The sequence below is a fragment of the Eptesicus fuscus genome, chromosome 1 (assembly GCF_027574615.1).
Source record: "Eptesicus fuscus isolate TK198812 chromosome 1, DD_ASM_mEF_20220401, whole genome shotgun sequence".
Classification (NCBI taxonomy): Eukaryota; Metazoa; Chordata; class Mammalia; order Chiroptera; family Vespertilionidae; genus Eptesicus; species Eptesicus fuscus.
Genome location: NC_072473.1, coordinates 41,716,061 through 41,732,716, shown reverse-complemented (window position 1 = coordinate 41,732,716; position 16,656 = coordinate 41,716,061). Strand labels below are relative to the sequence as shown.

At 37.3% G+C, this 16,656-nt stretch overlaps 2 pseudogenes; one reads left to right on the top strand and one right to left on the bottom strand.

Annotated features, from left to right (window-relative positions):
* The first annotated feature begins 3,273 nt into the window (after window positions 1-3,273).
* LOC129149762 (zinc finger BED domain-containing protein 5-like) lies at window positions 3,274-5,141 on the top strand (annotated as a pseudogene).
* A 5,545-nt stretch (window positions 5,142-10,686) lies between these two features.
* Window positions 10,687-15,865, bottom strand: LOC103302536 (elongation factor 1-alpha 1-like; annotated as a pseudogene).
* Between the last annotated feature and the right edge of the window lie 791 nt (window positions 15,866-16,656).

Sequence of the window (16,656 nt, the reverse complement as noted above, 5' to 3'; positions counted from 1 at the left end):
GTATAAAGATGTAGTTTTTTACAATAGCAGCATTATGAAGAGGGGATGGAGTGACATAGATACAAAATATTTTTATAATTTTGTATTGAAATTAAGTTGGTATTAATTCAAATTATATCATTATATATTAAGATGTTAGTTATAATCTTCAGGAAAAACACTAAGAAAATAAAACTAAAGTATATAGTAAAATAAATGACAAGGGAATTAAAATGGTACACAAGAAAATATCTATATAACTTTAAAAATGCAGTAATGGAAGAACAAAGAGACAAGAGACATATGAATCCAAACAAAAAAAAAATGGCAGGAATAAATCTTGCTTTCTCCATAATTACATTTCATATAACTGGATTAAATTCTCCAATTAAAAGTAAAATACTGACATTTGATAAACATAACATGATACATATACTGTCTACAAGAGACACAATTTAGATTCAAAGACACAAATAGATTTAAAGTAAAAAGATGGGGAAAGATATACCATGCAAACAATAATCAAAAGGGAGTGAAATCCTAATATCAGACAAAATATACTCCACCAAATGATCTATAGATTAAGTGCAATCTTTATTAAAGTCCCAACTGGAGTCTTTGCACAAATTGACAAGTTCATCCTAAAATTCATATGGAAATTCAAGGGAATCTGAGCATCCAAAATAATCTTGAAAGAGAAGAACAAATTTGGAGGACTCATATTCCCAATATCAAATGTTTCTACAAAGCTACAGTAATTAAGACTGTGTGGTACTGGCATAAGAATATACATATACTCAATGAAATATAATTGAGAGTTCAGGAAAAAAATCTATATAATTGGTCAATCAATTTTTTACAAAGGTACAAAGATATTTAAATAGAGAAAAGAATATTGTTTTCAATAAAAGGTGCTGGCAAACTGTATATCTAGATCCAAAAGAATGCTGCTTACATATACCATAATACCATAAAAATTAATTCAAAATGGATAAAAGACTTAAAATATAAAAGTTAAAACTGTAAAATACTTCTAAAAATATAGGAGTAAATCTTCATGACCTTAGATTTGTCAATAGTTTTTTTTTTAATAGGACATCAAAAAAAGCAACTAAAGAAAATACAGATAAATTGGATTGCATCAAAATAAAAAATGTGTATCAAAGGACACTATAAAAATAGAAAAAGACAACCCACAAATGGGTTAAATATTTGGAAATAATATATCGGATAAGGACCTTGTATCAAAATACATAAAGAAATATTTCAATTCATTAACAATGACAAATAACCAAATTTTAAAATAAACAGAGAATTTAAATAGACATTTCTCTAAAGAAGATACACAAATGGCCAAAAAACAATAAGAAAATATATTTGACATCAGTTATTCATTAGGGAAATACAAATCTAATTTCAAATACAAATCTAATTTCACTTTACCTTCTTAATTTGGCTATACTTTAAAAAATGTAAATAACAAACATTAGCAAGGATATAGAGAAATTAGAACCTTCATACATTGCTGATATGAATGGAAAATAGTATGGCTACTGTGGACAACACTTTGACTATTCCTCAAATAGTTTCCAAAGTACTATTTCTGATTAATTTACCACATGAACCAGTATTTCCACTCCTACATACATATTTAGAATAATTAAAAACTTATGTGCATGCAAGGACTTGTTCACAAATGCTCAAAGCAGCATTATTCATGATAGCAAAAAGGTGGAAAAAGCTCAATGTCCATAAACAAAAAAATGAATAAATAATATGTGGTATATCTATGCAATGAAATTTTGTTCAGGCATAAAATTGAATGAAATACTCATACATGCTACAAAAAGACTAAACCTTGAACACATTGTGTTAAATTAAATTGCCCCATCACAAAAGGTCACCTATTATATGATTCTGCTTGTGTGTGAAGTGCCCAGAATAGGCCAATCTATGGAGACAGAAAGCAGATTAGTGGTTGCTAGGGGCTGGGATAAGAGAAAACAGAGTCGCTGGGAAGGTGTAGGTGATTTCTTTTGGAGATTATGAAAATTTTCTGGACTTAGTAATGATGGATGCACATCTATGTAAATATGTTAAAAATCACTTAATTGTACTCTTAATGGTGAGTCTTATAGTACTTCAATTACATCAAAATTACAAAGCAACTGTATAAATCAATATGTATTAAGTTATAATTTGGGGTCTATAACATATAGTACTGCAATATATTTGATAATAACAATATAAAGGAGGAGATAGGAACTGAATTAAACTATGCTGGCACAAGAAAATGATAGCAGAGAAACCACACCATCTTGAAGAGGAGAGCAGCTGTGATCGGAAGCCCAGCCTTACCTTCAACCAGGGAAATCTCGGATACCTCATGGGACCCTACAACCTTAATGCCCAGGGACCAGCTGCCTCAGCTGTGAACTCACGACACTGAGACTCCAGCCTCCCTGGCTGTGGGGGCCTAAAATGTTTGTTGAGGGGGAGACAGTGGTGCTGAATATGCGGATGGTCCCTACGCCTTCCCACAGAGCAGATAGAAGGAAGAGCGGAATCATACAACATCCACCCAGAATTGGTTAGTTAAACACAGCTGGTGAGGCAATGCATGGATGGAAAGATCAGAGATCGCCTAGAGCAGCGGTCCTCAACCTGTGGGTCGCGACCCCTTTGGGGGTCGAACGACCCTTTCACAGGGGTTGCCTAAGACCATTGGAAAACACATATTTCCCATGGTCTTAGGAATCAAGACACCGCTCCTCTATCCGTCTTTAGGCGGGTCCGCCCACATGCAGATACGCCCACATACAAGTACCCGGCATGATGACATCATCGCGCCAACCCCATCACATACACCCCGTACAAATACAGGTGTATGTGACAGGATTGGCGCCATAATGTACTTATGAGGACCAGTCACACGTCTAGAGAGCAGCTACTGTGTAGAGAGCAGCTACTCTATAGAAAGCAGCTGCTGTGTTGAAAGCAGCTACTCTGTTAAAAGCAGCTACTGTGTTGAAAGCAGCAGTATTGAAGGTAAAACGACACTTCATGAATTATAATTACTGGGTAAATGTAAAATCATGTACTGTAAAATCATCAACTACTGCAAAAAAAAATTCTGTACCATGGGAACTTAAACTGGATGCTGATCGGTCTTTTTATATTCAGCTGTGGTTGATGTGAATACTGCCCCCTTGTGATAGTAACAGGTATGTAAAAAACAACAACACAGAGAATGGTAATTCATAGGAAACTTTAATGAACTGAATTAACTGAACTATGCGATGTATCAGCTTTTGTATTATTAAAGCTATTGTTATATATCATTTTTCATTAGCAAACCATCCCATGACAATGGATTGTGTAGAGAAGAACGTTAAGAAAAGAAAATATAGTGAGGATTTTTTACAGTATGGTTTTACCTCAATAATTACAGCAGGAATTGAGAAACTGCAACGTGTTATTTGTTGTGAAGTTCTATCAGCCAAACAAACTAAAACGCCATTTTGATAGCGAGCATCCGAGCTTTGCTGGCAAGGATACCAACTATTTTAGAAGCAAAGCTGATGGACTCAAGAAAGCCAGACTTGACACTGGTGGCAAGTACCACAAACAAAACGTAGCATCTGTTGAAGCTTCATATTTGGTGGCACTCAGAATCACCAGAGCTATGAAACCTCACACCATTGCTGAGGATTTACTGTTGCCAGCGGCCAAAGACATTGTTGGAGTTATGATCGGAGACAAATTTGTTACAAAATTGAGTGCAATTTCCTTATCTAACGACACTGTCCGCAGAAGAATAGATGACATGTCTGCTGATATTCTTGATCAGGTAATCCAGGAAATTAAATCTGCTCCACTTCCAATATTTAGTATCCAGCTTGATGAATGTACAGACGTAGCAAACTGTTCACAGTTAGTGGTTTACATGAGGTATATTAATAATGGTGACTTTAAAGATGAGTTTCTTTTTTGCAAACCTCTTGAAACGACAACTACTGCACGTGATGTATTTGACACAGTTGGTTCATTTCTGAAAGAGCATAAGATCTCTTGGGAAAAGGTTTGTGGTGTTTGCACAGATGGTGCTCCAGCTATGCTAGGATGTTGATCTGGATTTCAACGTTTGGTACTGAATGAGTCACCAAAAGTCATCGGAACTCACTGTGTGATTCATTGGCAAATATTAGCAATGAAGATGCTGCCACAAGAGTTACAAGAAGTAATGAAAAGCATCATAAGTTCTGTCAATTTTGTAAAGGTGAGCACTTTAAACAGTTGACAGTTTTCGCAACTGTGCAATGAGTTGGATGTGCTGAACAATGCTCAGCTATTTCACACTGAAGTGAGATGGTTGTCAAGAGGAAAAGTTTTAAAACGTGTTTTTGAGCTTCGTGATGAACTCAAAACGTTTTTTAATCAGAAAGCAAGACCGCAGTTCGAAGCACTTTTCAGCGATAAAAGTGAACTGCAGAAAATAGCTTACTTGGTTGATATCTTTGCCATCTTGAATGAGTTAAATTTATCACGGCAAGGACCAAATGCAACATGCCTCGATTTGTCTGAAAAGATCCGATCATTGCAAATGAAACTTTAGCTTTGGCAAAAAAAAATAAAAAAATGGATGGAAATAAAATTTACATGTTGCCTACCTTATCTGCTTTCTTTGAGGAATATGACATTGAACCAGACAAAAGGATTACGATGATAATTTCTGTGAAAGAACACTTGCATATGCTTGCAGATGAAATTTCATTGTACTTTCCAAATCTGACACCCCATTTGCACTTGCCAGAATCCCATTCACAGTCAAAGTTGAAGATGTTCCTGAGACAGCACAAGAGGAGTTCATTGAACTTATTAACAGCGATGCAGCAAGAACTGATTTCTCTACAGTGCCAGTTACAAAATTCTCGATCAAGTGTTTTCAGTCATATCTTGTTCTGTCTGAGATTGTGCTGCGCCTTCTTCTTACATTTCCAACAACATATCTTTGTGAAACAGGGTTTTCCAGCTTGTTGGTTATCAACTCTAAATACAGAAGAAGACTTGTTGTGGAAGATGATCATATTTGTGCTCTTGCAAAGACTGCCCCGAGAATTTCTGATCTGGTGAGAAAGAAGCAATCTCAACCTTTGCACTGACGTTGACTTTTTACACATACTGACGCAAAATGTAGCAATGCAGTTTATTTTTTTAAAAATATTTTTATTGTTTAAAGTATTACATATAGCAGTACATATATCTCCTTTTTTTCCCCATTGACCTTTCCCCAGGCTCCCCTACCCCCTGTCTCATGCCGTATCCCACCCCCGCAGTGTCTTGTGTCCATTGGTGTGCTTAAATGCATGCATACAAGTCCTTTGGTTGATCTATTTCCTTCCCTCCCCAACACTCCCCAGCCTTCATGATGTAATTTGACAGTCGGTTTGGTGCTTTACTGCCCTTGTATCTATCTTTTTATTCATCAGGTTATAATGTTCTTTATTTTCCATAAATGAGTGAGATCATGTGGTATTTTTCTTTCATTGACTGGCTTATTTCATGTAACATAATGCTCTTCAGGTCCATCCATGCTGCTGCAAATGGTAATAATTCCTTCTTTTTTATAGCAGCGTAATATTCCATTGTGTAGATGTACCATAGTTTTCTAATCCACTCATCTGCTGATGGGCCTTTAGGCTGTTTCCAAATCTTAACTATGGTGAATTGTGCTGCTATGAACATAGGGGTGCATATATCCTTTCTGATTGGTGTTTCTAGTTTCTTGGGATATATTCCTAGAAGTGGGATTACTGGGTCAAATGGGAGCTCCATTTTTAGATTTTTTAGGAAACTCCATACTGTTCTCCACAGTGGCTGCACCAGTCTGCATTCCCACCAGCAGTGCACGAGGGTTCCTTTTTCTCCGCATCCTCACCAGCACTTGTCATTTGTTGATTTGTTGATGGTTGCCATTCTGACAGGTATGAGATGGTACCGCTTTGTCGTTTTGATTTGCATCTCTCAGATAATAGGTGATTTTGAGCATGTTTTCATATGTCTCTTGGCCTTCCTTCTGTCTTCTTTCAAAAAGATTCTATTTAAGTCTGTTGCCCATTTTTTTATTGGATCATTTATCTTCCTTTTATTAAGTTGTATAAGTTCCCTGTAAATGTTGGAGATTAAACCTTTATCATTGATAACATTTGCAAATATGTTCTCCCATACAGGGGGATTTCTTGTTGTTTGTTGATGGTTTCTTTTGCTGTACAAATGCTTTTTATTTTGATGTAGTCCCATTTGTTTATTTTCTCTTTAGCTTCCATTGCCCTAGGAGCAGTGTCAGTGAAGAAATTGCTTCGGCATATGTCTGAGATTTCTCTGCCTGTGGATTTCACTAGTATTTTTATGGTTTCCCTTCTTGTTTAAGTCCTGTATCCATTTTTAGTTTATTTTTGTGTATGGTGTAAGTTGTTGGTCTAGTTTCATTTTTTTGCATGTATCTGTCCAATTTTCCCAACACCATTTATTGAACTGACTGTCTTGACTCCATTGTATGTTCATGCCTCCTTTGTCAAATATTAATTGAGCATAGTGCTTTGGGTCGATATCTGGATTCCCTATTCTATTCCATTGGTCTATATGTCTGTTCTTGTGCCAGTACCAGGCTGTTTTGAGAACAGTGGCTGTGTAATACAGCTTGAAATCTGGTATTGAGTTCACACCTACTTTGTTCTTCTTTTTCCAGATTGCTGTGACTATTTGGGGTGTTTTTTATTCCTGATGAATTTTTGGAGAGTTCTTTCTAGGTCTGTGAAATATGCCATTGGCATTTTAATGGGGAGTGTATTGAATCTGTAGATTGCTTTGGGTGGTATGGACATTTTAATGATGTTGATTCTACCAATCCATGAACATGGTATGTTCTTCTATCTGTTTATGTCTTCCTCTCTCTTTTTTCAGTGTCCTGTAGTTTTCCACATATAGGTCTTTTACCTCCTTAATTAAGTTTATTCCTAGGTATCTTAATTTTTTTGGTGCGATGATAAATGGGATTGCTTTTTTAGTCTCTTTTTCTGTAGGTTCACTATTGGTGTATAGAAATGCCATAGATTTATTGGCTTTAATTTTGTATCCTGCTACATTGCCAAATTCATTTATTAAATCTATTAGTTTTTTTATGGAGACTTTCGGGTTTTTATGTACAATATCATGTCATCTGTAAATATTCACGTCTTCTGCCCATTTTTAAATTGGATTGTTTGCCTTCCTTTTGTAGAGTTCTATGAGTTCTTTATATACTTTGGATATTAACCCTTTATCAGATGTATCACTGACAAATATGTTTTTCCATAGAGTGGCATCCCTTTTCATTTTGATAGTTGTATCTTTTGATGTGCAGAAGCTTTTTTATTTTGATGTAGTCCCATTTGTTTATTTTCTCTTAGTTTTCTTTGCCCTTGGGCTTGTATTGGCAAAAATCCTGCTATGTGAGATGTCTGAGATTTTACTCTCCATGTTTTCTTCTAAGATTTTTATGGTTTCATGCCTTTTATCCATTTTGAGTTTATTCTTGTGTATGGTGTAAGTTGGTGGTCTAGTTTCATCTTTTTTCATGTCTGTCGAGTTTTCCCAACACCATTTATTGAAGAGATTGTATTTACTCCATTGTATGTTCTTGCCTCCTTTGTCAAAGATTAATTGAGTATAATGGCTTGGGTAGATTTCTGAGATTTCCATTCTGATCCATTGGTCTTTATGCCTATTCTTGTGCCAGTACTCAGCTGTTTTGGATATAATGGCTTTGTAGTATAGTTTGTTATCCGGTATTGTAATCCCTCCAACTTTAAATGATAGCCTTGCTGGAAGAATACTACTGGATTTAGGCCCTTGGTTTTTCATTACTTTGAATACTTCACACCACTCCTTTCTGGCCTGAAGTGTTTCTATGGAGAAGTCAGTGGTCATTCTAATGGGAACTCCTTTGTAGTTAATATTCTATCTCTCTCTTGCTGCCTTTAAGATTCTTTTTTTGTCTTTAATATTTGTCATTTTAATTTATGATGTATCCAGATATTGGTCTATTTTGTTTCCTCTTGATTGGGACGATCTGTGCCTCCTGAACTTGTGTGACATTTTCCTTCACCAGGTTGCGAAAGTTTTCTCTCATTGTTTCTTTAAACAGATTCTCTGTTCCTTGCTCACCCTCTTCCCCTTTTGGTATTCCTATAATGCGGATGTTGTTACATTTCATGTTGTCCCAGAGTTCCCTTAAGCTATCTTCCTGCTTTTAAATTATTTTTTCTATTGCTTCTCTAATTGGGTATTTATTTCTACGTTGTCTTCCATATTGCTGATTCAGTCCTGTTTCATCCAATCTACTTTTAATTCCTTCCAGTGTGTTATTTTCAGATATCTTATTCTTCATTTCTGTCTGGTTCTGCTTCATGGTTCTATTTCCTTTTTTTATGATGCTATAGTTCCCATTGAGTTCCTTATAATTTACACTAAGCTCATAAGCACCTTTGTAACCATTACTTTGAACTCTATGTCTGATAGGTAACTTACCTCCATTTGATTAAGGTTTTTGTTTTTTTTTTCTCCCCCTGGAGATTCCTTCTTTTCTCTCATTTGTGAGTTGTTTCTCTGTATCTCCATTTTAGTTGTCTTTTTGTATTTTTTTCTATATATTAGATAGAACTGTTATGCCTCCAAATCTTTGTGGGATGGCCTTATTTAAAAAGGGTCTTCAGGGGTCCAGTGGTGCAGTATCTTTGTTCACCTGAGCTGGATGGTCTATGAATGCACCTTGTGTGCATTATTTGGGCTCTCCTCTTGTAATTTGGACTTGATTATTGATTATTCCTTTTGGGGGAAGGATCACCCCTCTGACGTGCTAGCAGTGAGGTTCAACCACTACATCATCATGCCAGTTGTTATACAGGTGCTGACAGAACAGAATAAAACACAACAGGGCCAAACCAAAAACACCATGAAAGTCAAGCTACTCAATGTAGTAATAACAGGAAAGACTAAGAAGGAAAAAGAAGCAAAAACAAGGCAAATAAAATTAAAAAGAATACCACTAGTAAAAGACACATGAACGAAGACAGAAAGGATATAAAGAAAAAGGGAGAAAGAAGAATACAAAAAGATGGCTATATGGAAGCAAGGAGGAAGCTAAAAGAGCTAGTATAGGAGGAAAAAAGTAAAGGAAACAGCAAATAAATGAAATAATAATGAATTTTAAATGTAGTAATAATGGATATATTAAGAAATAGGAAAAGTAAAACAAAAATGAGAAAAAAGGGAAAAATAAAATAAGAAAAGTTAATAATAACACTAAGAATAAACTAAAGTCAAATAGAATAAAAGAATAGAGATAAATTAGAGATATGCAAGAAAAAAGAGAAGTAAGATAAAAAATGGAAAAAGCAAACAACAAAAAAAAACACAAAAAATGCACTCACTCATACACACACACATACACACACACACACACACACACACATGTTCACACACTCAAAAATCTTTGGGTCTGCTATTTGTGGAGCTTGCTGGATTTTGCTCTGATGTTGTTGAATCTGGTCCCTTGCTGTATGTATTCTGGGCCTCCTGGGAGCCTCCCTGGTGCAGGTCAATGTCAGCCACTATCCCTTTCAGGCCTTTGGTAACCTGATTGAGGTTAGAGAGATTGAAGCCGCTAGTAGTCCAGTGGGCAGGGACTCTTTAGCCCAGAGTCTGGTGCTGCCTGAATCTCACACCTTGATTGTCCATGTTCTGAGTTGTAATCCCTTCCCCCAGGGAGCTGGCCTTGCAGGTGTCAGCTGCAGGTACTCTGGGTCCAGCTGGTGTTCCCTTAGCTGCGTGGACTGGGTGATGTTTGCAGCAGGGTGTGGGAGGTCTTCATTGTGTCCTTGGTGCACTCGCAGGTTCTGGGGCAGGGTGCCCATGGGTTTAGGCCTGGGACACAGCTAGTGTGGGTTGTGTTGAGACTGGGTGCCTAGCTGCTGCCACTACTCACAGCCTCCTCCCAAGGAGGACCTTGTGAACCCTTCAAGATGTGGTATCCAAGCCTGAGCCCCGCCAGGGAGGTGCCTGTGGCTGTAGCAGGGACTCTTTGGCCAGGAGATCCCAAACTGCTGGCCCCTGAGACTCCTGTGTGAATATGCTCTCCCTGACACACACCTCCACACACACACAAACGCATGTCCACACACTTGCCCTTTCACTCCCTCACTCACTCACACTCTCTTCCTCACTCTAGTCCTGCAGGCCACCATGTTCTGTTTTTCTGTTATGGTTGATTCTTAAGTCTTTTACTTAAGCAGTACAATAGTAAGTTACAGTGTTGACCAAAAGAAGACACAGGTTTCTCATTAAACTATCTTTTAATGGGTCTCAAAATTCTGTGGCTGATTTTTTGTCAAGTTGTTTCTATTAAAAAGTACTGATTTAAATAACTTATGACTTAAAAACTGACACGCACACACACACACACACACACACACACACACACACACACATACACACACACACACAATGGTCCACAAAACATTCTCCTTTCCTTTTGAATATTTTATGGTGCATTGTAATTATTAATCAGGTTTTTTAATTTTAAACTGAAATGGCTAATTGAGACAGACATTTATGAGACCATTCTTCCACCATTGGTTAGGACTGGGATTGCAGATATTGGAGATAATATTCATTTAGCCTTCTGAGCTTTCTGGGCAGACTTGGTGACTTTGCCAGCTCCAGCTTGTCCACTGCTTTTATCTGTCTTATTTCACCACCAACAAAACAGCCCAGAGGGTAGTCATGGAAGTTCTTGACACACATGGGAATTCCAGAAACCATATCAATGAGGACAGCATCACCAGACTTCAAAATCTTTGGGCCATCTTCTAGTTTTTTTTCTCAGAATGATGATGGATCTTCTTCTATCGCTTAACAAATTTGCAATGTTAGCTGTATGACAATCCAATACAGATGCATACCCAGCATTGACTTGGCCTGGATGATTCAGGATAACCACCTGACCTATGAAGACAGTTGCTTCCATTGGTGGGTCATTTTTACTGTCACCAGTCACATTGCCATGATAAACATCCTTGCCAGAGATGTTTTTAACATTGAAGCCCAACTTGCCTCCAAGAAGAGCTTCACTCAAAGCTTCATGGTGCATTTCAACAGACTTTATTTCAGTTGTAATGTTGACTGGAGCAAAGTTGATCACCATACCTGGTTTGAGAATACCAGTCTCTACTCAACCCACAGGGACAGTGTTCATATTGCCAACTTTGTAGACATCCTAGAGGGGCAGATGCAGGGGCTTGTCAGTTGGATGTGTTGGTGGCAGAATGCAATCCAGAGCTTCAAGCAGTGTGGTTCCACTGGCATTGCTATCTTGACAGGTCACTTTCCATCCCTTGAACCAAGGCATATTAGCACTTGGCTCCAGCATGTTGTCACCATTCCAATAGAAATTGGCAGAAACCTAATGTCTGGGTTATAGCTAATTTCTTAATGTAGGTGATGACTTCTTTTTTAAATTAAATTTATGAGGTGACATTGCTTAATAAAATTATATAGGTTTCTGACTAAGCTAAGAACCATATGATTTCAGTGATACGTGGGATATAAAACAAACTCATGTGGTTACCAGAGGGAAGGGGATGGGGTGTAGTAAAGGGTAAAGGTGGCCAAATACATGATGGTAGAAAATGATTTGACTTTGGGTGGTAGGCACACAATGCAATATATAGACCATGTATCATAGAAATGTACACTTGAAATCTGTATGATCTCATTAACTGCTATCACCCCCCCAAATTTACTAAAAATAAAATTTAAAAATTACATAGGTTTCAAGTGTACATTTCTATGATACATCATCTGTAAATTGCATTGTGTATCCATCACCCAAAGTCAAATCTTCCTCTGTCACCATATATTTGTTACCCTTTACCCTTTACTACCTCCACACACACCCCTTCTTTCTGGTAACTGCCATACTGTTTGTGTCCATGAATTTTTGTTTGTTTTTCTAGTTTGTTGCTTTCAGTTTTATATCCCACATTAGAGTGTAATCATATGGTTTAATGTAGGTGCTGATTTTTTTTTAACAATGATCTCATTTCTGTTTTGGCTGAAGGATGGCTCAGTGGAATCCATTTTGTTAACACCAACAATTTGTTGTTTCACACCCAGTGTGTAAGTCAGGAGGGCATGCTCACAGGTCTGCCCATTCTTGGAGATTCTTCAAATTTGGCAACACCAGCCAAAGCAATCAGGACAGCACAGTTAGCCTGACATGTGCCTCTAATCATGTTTTTTATAAAATCTCTATGTCCTGAGGCATCAATGATGGTCAAATAATATCTCCTGGTCTTGAATTTCCATAGGGAGATATCAATGGTGATACCATGCTCATGTACAGCCTTTAATTCATCAGTTCCAGGCATATGTGAAGGAGATCTTTCCAATTTCAGCAGCCTCTGCTGCAGTCTTTTCGCAGCAAGGGTTCAGGAATCTGGAGAAGGGCTGCGCACAAATGAATAGAGACTAGACAAGAAATATAAATTTGGAAGGCATTTGGGGGAACCAGGCAGAGGCTTCACCCTCTAGAGGGGTGGCTCCCCGAATGTCCGTACCCACCACTTTTTATTCACATATTTTGCCCTTTAGCAAAGCAGATATACATATCGAAGGTAAGATTTGGTAAACAATAAAGGATTATCAGGTTAGGTCAGTGGTCGGCAAACTCACTAGTCAACAGAGCCAAATATCAACAGTACTACAATTGAAATTTCTTTTGAGAGCTCAATTTTTTAAACTTAAACTTCTTCTAACGCCACTTCTTCAAAATAGACTCGCCCAGGCAGTGGTATTTTGTGTAAGAGCCACACTCAAGAAGCCAAAGAGCCACATGTGGCTCGCGAGCCACAGTTTGCCAAAAACGGGGTTAGGGGAATTGCCCTCAGCTATTTGGCAGCAGGTAATAATATGCAGATCTTCAGCCCTGCTGAAGAAGTCTATCAGCCTTCTGATGAACTTCTCTCATTTATTATGCTAACTACTGTTCTTAGCCTCCAGCAGCCTCCTTATCAAATTTTGATGGCTCTTTTGTGATCCCACCACATTTGTAGATTAGATGACCAGTAGTGGTACACTTGCTAGAACCCATGTGTCCAATGATTATGATGTTGATAAGAGGTTTTCCCTTTCCCTTTTTGCCTTAAATGTTGCTATGGTTTTCACAACAGCTGTCTTCTGGTGACACACTGGTTACTCAAAACCAATACTTGTTATTTTACATCTTTTGATTGAAGAGACTCTCAAGGGTGTGAAATGATATCCATTGTGGTTTTGATTTGCATATGCCTGATGACTAATGATGTTGAGTATCTTCATGTGTTGATTAGCTATTTGTATATACTTTTATACAAATGTTTATTCATATTCTTTGCCTATTTCTAAATTGAGCTATTTTTCTTTTTATTGTTGACTTGTAAGATTTCTTTATATTCTGAATAGTCTGGAGAAATTATCATATGTATTTTTATTCATATGAATATATAGATATTATATATATGATTTACAAATATCTTTTCACATTATGTGGGTTGCCTTTTCACTCTCATTGTAGTGTCTTTTGAGGCAAAAAGGTTTTAATGGTCATGCACAATTTATTTATTTTTAATTTGTTCATTTTTATTTTATTCTTACATTCTTTTTTTAAAATAATCCTTTATTGTTTAAAGTATTACATATGTCTCCTTTTTCCCCCATTGACCTCTCCCCAGTCGTTCCCACAACCCCAGCACATGCCCTCATCCCCCTACTGTCTGTGTCCATGGGTTCTGCTCACTAGTATATGCATGCATACAAGTCCTTTGGTTGATTTCTCACTCCCCTCATCATTCCACCACCTTCCTCTGAGGATGGATGGTCTGTTCAATGCTTCTATGTCTCTGGAACTATTTTACATCACCAGTTTATGTTGCTCATTTTATTCCACAAATGAGTGAGATCATGTGATATTTCTCTTTCTCCGACTGGCTTATTTCGCTTAGCAAAAAGCTCTCCAGGTCCATACTAGCTGTTGCAAATAGAAAGAGTTCCTTCCTTTTTTTCAGCAGCGTAGCATTCCATTGTGTAGATGTAGCACAGTTTCTTAATCCACTCATCTGCTGATGAGGACTTAGGCTATATCCAAATCTCAGCTATTGTAAATTGTGCTGCTATGAACATAGGGGTGCATATATCCTTTCTGATTGGTGTTTCTGTTTTCTTGTGATATATTCCCAGGATGGGAATTACAGGGTTAAATGGGAGTTCCATTATTAATTTCTTGAGGAAACTCCATACTGTTTTTCACAGTGGCTGCACCAGTCTGCATTCCCACCAGCAGTGAAGGAGGGTTCCTTTTTCTCCACATCCTCGACAGCACTTGTTTGTTCATGGTAGCCATTCTGAGAGGTGTGAGATGGTATCTCATTGTCCTTTCTATTTGCATTTCTTGGATGATTAGTGATTTTGAGCATGTTTTCATATGTCTCTTCGACTTCTGTAAGTCCTCTTTTGAAAGGCGTCTATTTAGGGCCTTTGCCCATTTTTTGCTTTGATTGTTTATCTTCCTTACTTTAAGTTGTATGAGTTCCCTATACATTTTGGAGATTAAACCCTTATCAGATATTGTATTGGCAAATATGTTCTCCCATGCAGTGGTCCCTCTTATATTTTTGTTGGTGATTTCTTTTGATGTGCAGAAGTTTTTATTGTGATATAGTCTTATTTGTTTATTTTCTCCTTAGTTTCCATTGCCCTAGGAGGTGTATGTGTGAAGATAATGCTACAATATATGTCTGATATTGTGCTACCTATGTATTATTCTAAGATTTTTATGGTTTTCCACCTTACATTTAGTAGGTGGAAAAGTCCTTTATACATTTTGAGTTTATTTTTGTGAATTTTGTAAGTTGGTGGTCTAGTTTCAATTTTTTGCATGTATCTGTCCAATTTTCACAACACCATTTATTGAAGAGACCATTTTTAGGGTCTTTCCGCAGATGCAAGGGTTCAGGAATCTGGAGAAGAGCTGCAAGTAAATGCATAAACTAGACATGAAATATAAATTTTGAAGACATGGGGGAAAGCCAGGAGGAAACTTAGTTCTAGTGACTAAGCTCTCTGAATCTCCGGACTCAGGGCTTTTTATTCACACATTTTGCCCTTTAGCAAAGCAGATATACATATCAAAGGTAAGGTTTGGTCAAATATTTCGGTTAGGGGAATTGCCTTCGGCTGTTCCAGCAGTAGGTAACAATATGCAAATTTTCAGTCCTGTTGAAAGAGTCCATTCAAACTTTTGAGGACTTCTCGCATTTATTATGACCAGCTGGACTTAGTCTCCAGCATATCATCCTTTTTTATTTTATAAATTTAACAAGAATGTATGCCATTTGCAGTTAAGATTTTTCTGTTCAATGGAAAGGATTGAGTTCTTTCATGTCCTTTTAAATTGCAGCCAGGCATCAAAGGAATTAGTTTGCAGTAAGCTCCTTTCTGGGTCAACAGTTCTTTGAGTCCCCTTTTCAATAACTGTCCAACAGTTTTTTATGGGTTCCCTTCTCAATTGCTGTCCCCTGTGATATGACAGCATTGCTACTCTAGTTCTGGATGGTAGCAATGACAATGCAGGTCCTACCTTCTTTGGCTTGTCCTGGGCAACATCCAGCGACGCACAGCTGCTGACTGCTAGCATGGCGTCTTTACCATCCCCCATTTCTGGATTGTTTCTTCTCTGTCTCTTCAGTGTGTTGCTTGGGTCAACTGCCATCTGTGGCTGGAGAATTCTGGTCAGTTCCTCTCTCAGATCCATTGTTGCAGGAATCCCCAAGGCTTGGAGTTTTCTGGAATATTCTCAACCAAAGGTTAATAAAGGAATCCGTTCTATAAACTAGACTCGGGATCTTTTCATTGTGCCAAACAATTTTCCTTTGGCTTCTGACACCATGTGTGTCTTGCAATCAGCATTACAAGTGAAAAAAATTTTAAAGTAAAAATTTAAGTAATTAAGGCTTGACGTAATTTACTTACAGGAGATTACTCCACTATCCCTCCTTTTTTTGTTTTAAATAATATCAAGAGGCTTTTGGAAATCCTGCAATGCAGTCTTGATAGCTTTTAATTCAATTCTTTGCACAGAAGTATTACTGGATTTGATTCATCGCATGTTAAGCAGCTTTACTATGAAATGAACCATCAGTAAAAAATTATTAATGCTCCTGGAATAGGTTCCTGCCCAGTACAAATAAGTCCCCCTGAATATTCACTTATTTCAATTTGCCAATTTCAATCAGTTAGAAATAAGGCTTATTTTCTACTTTACTTGTCCTTGGGTGTAGACAGTAAATGACACTAATTGAATTTCTGCTATCAGTCTTTGAGTATATCCATAAGCTTTGTTTAAGGAGGCAAAATGCAAATTACTTACTTTTCTTTTTGAGGCCTTAATACATTGACTTTTAACCATAGCTTTCCATATATTTGAAGGGCATTTCCCTTTATTTCCTCCCAGAGTAATTTTTAGGCCACATTTAGGGAGCTTCTTTTAAAACTTTAAAACCTTTTTTTTTCCATTCTTTTACACCAAACAACAAAAGTGGTTGC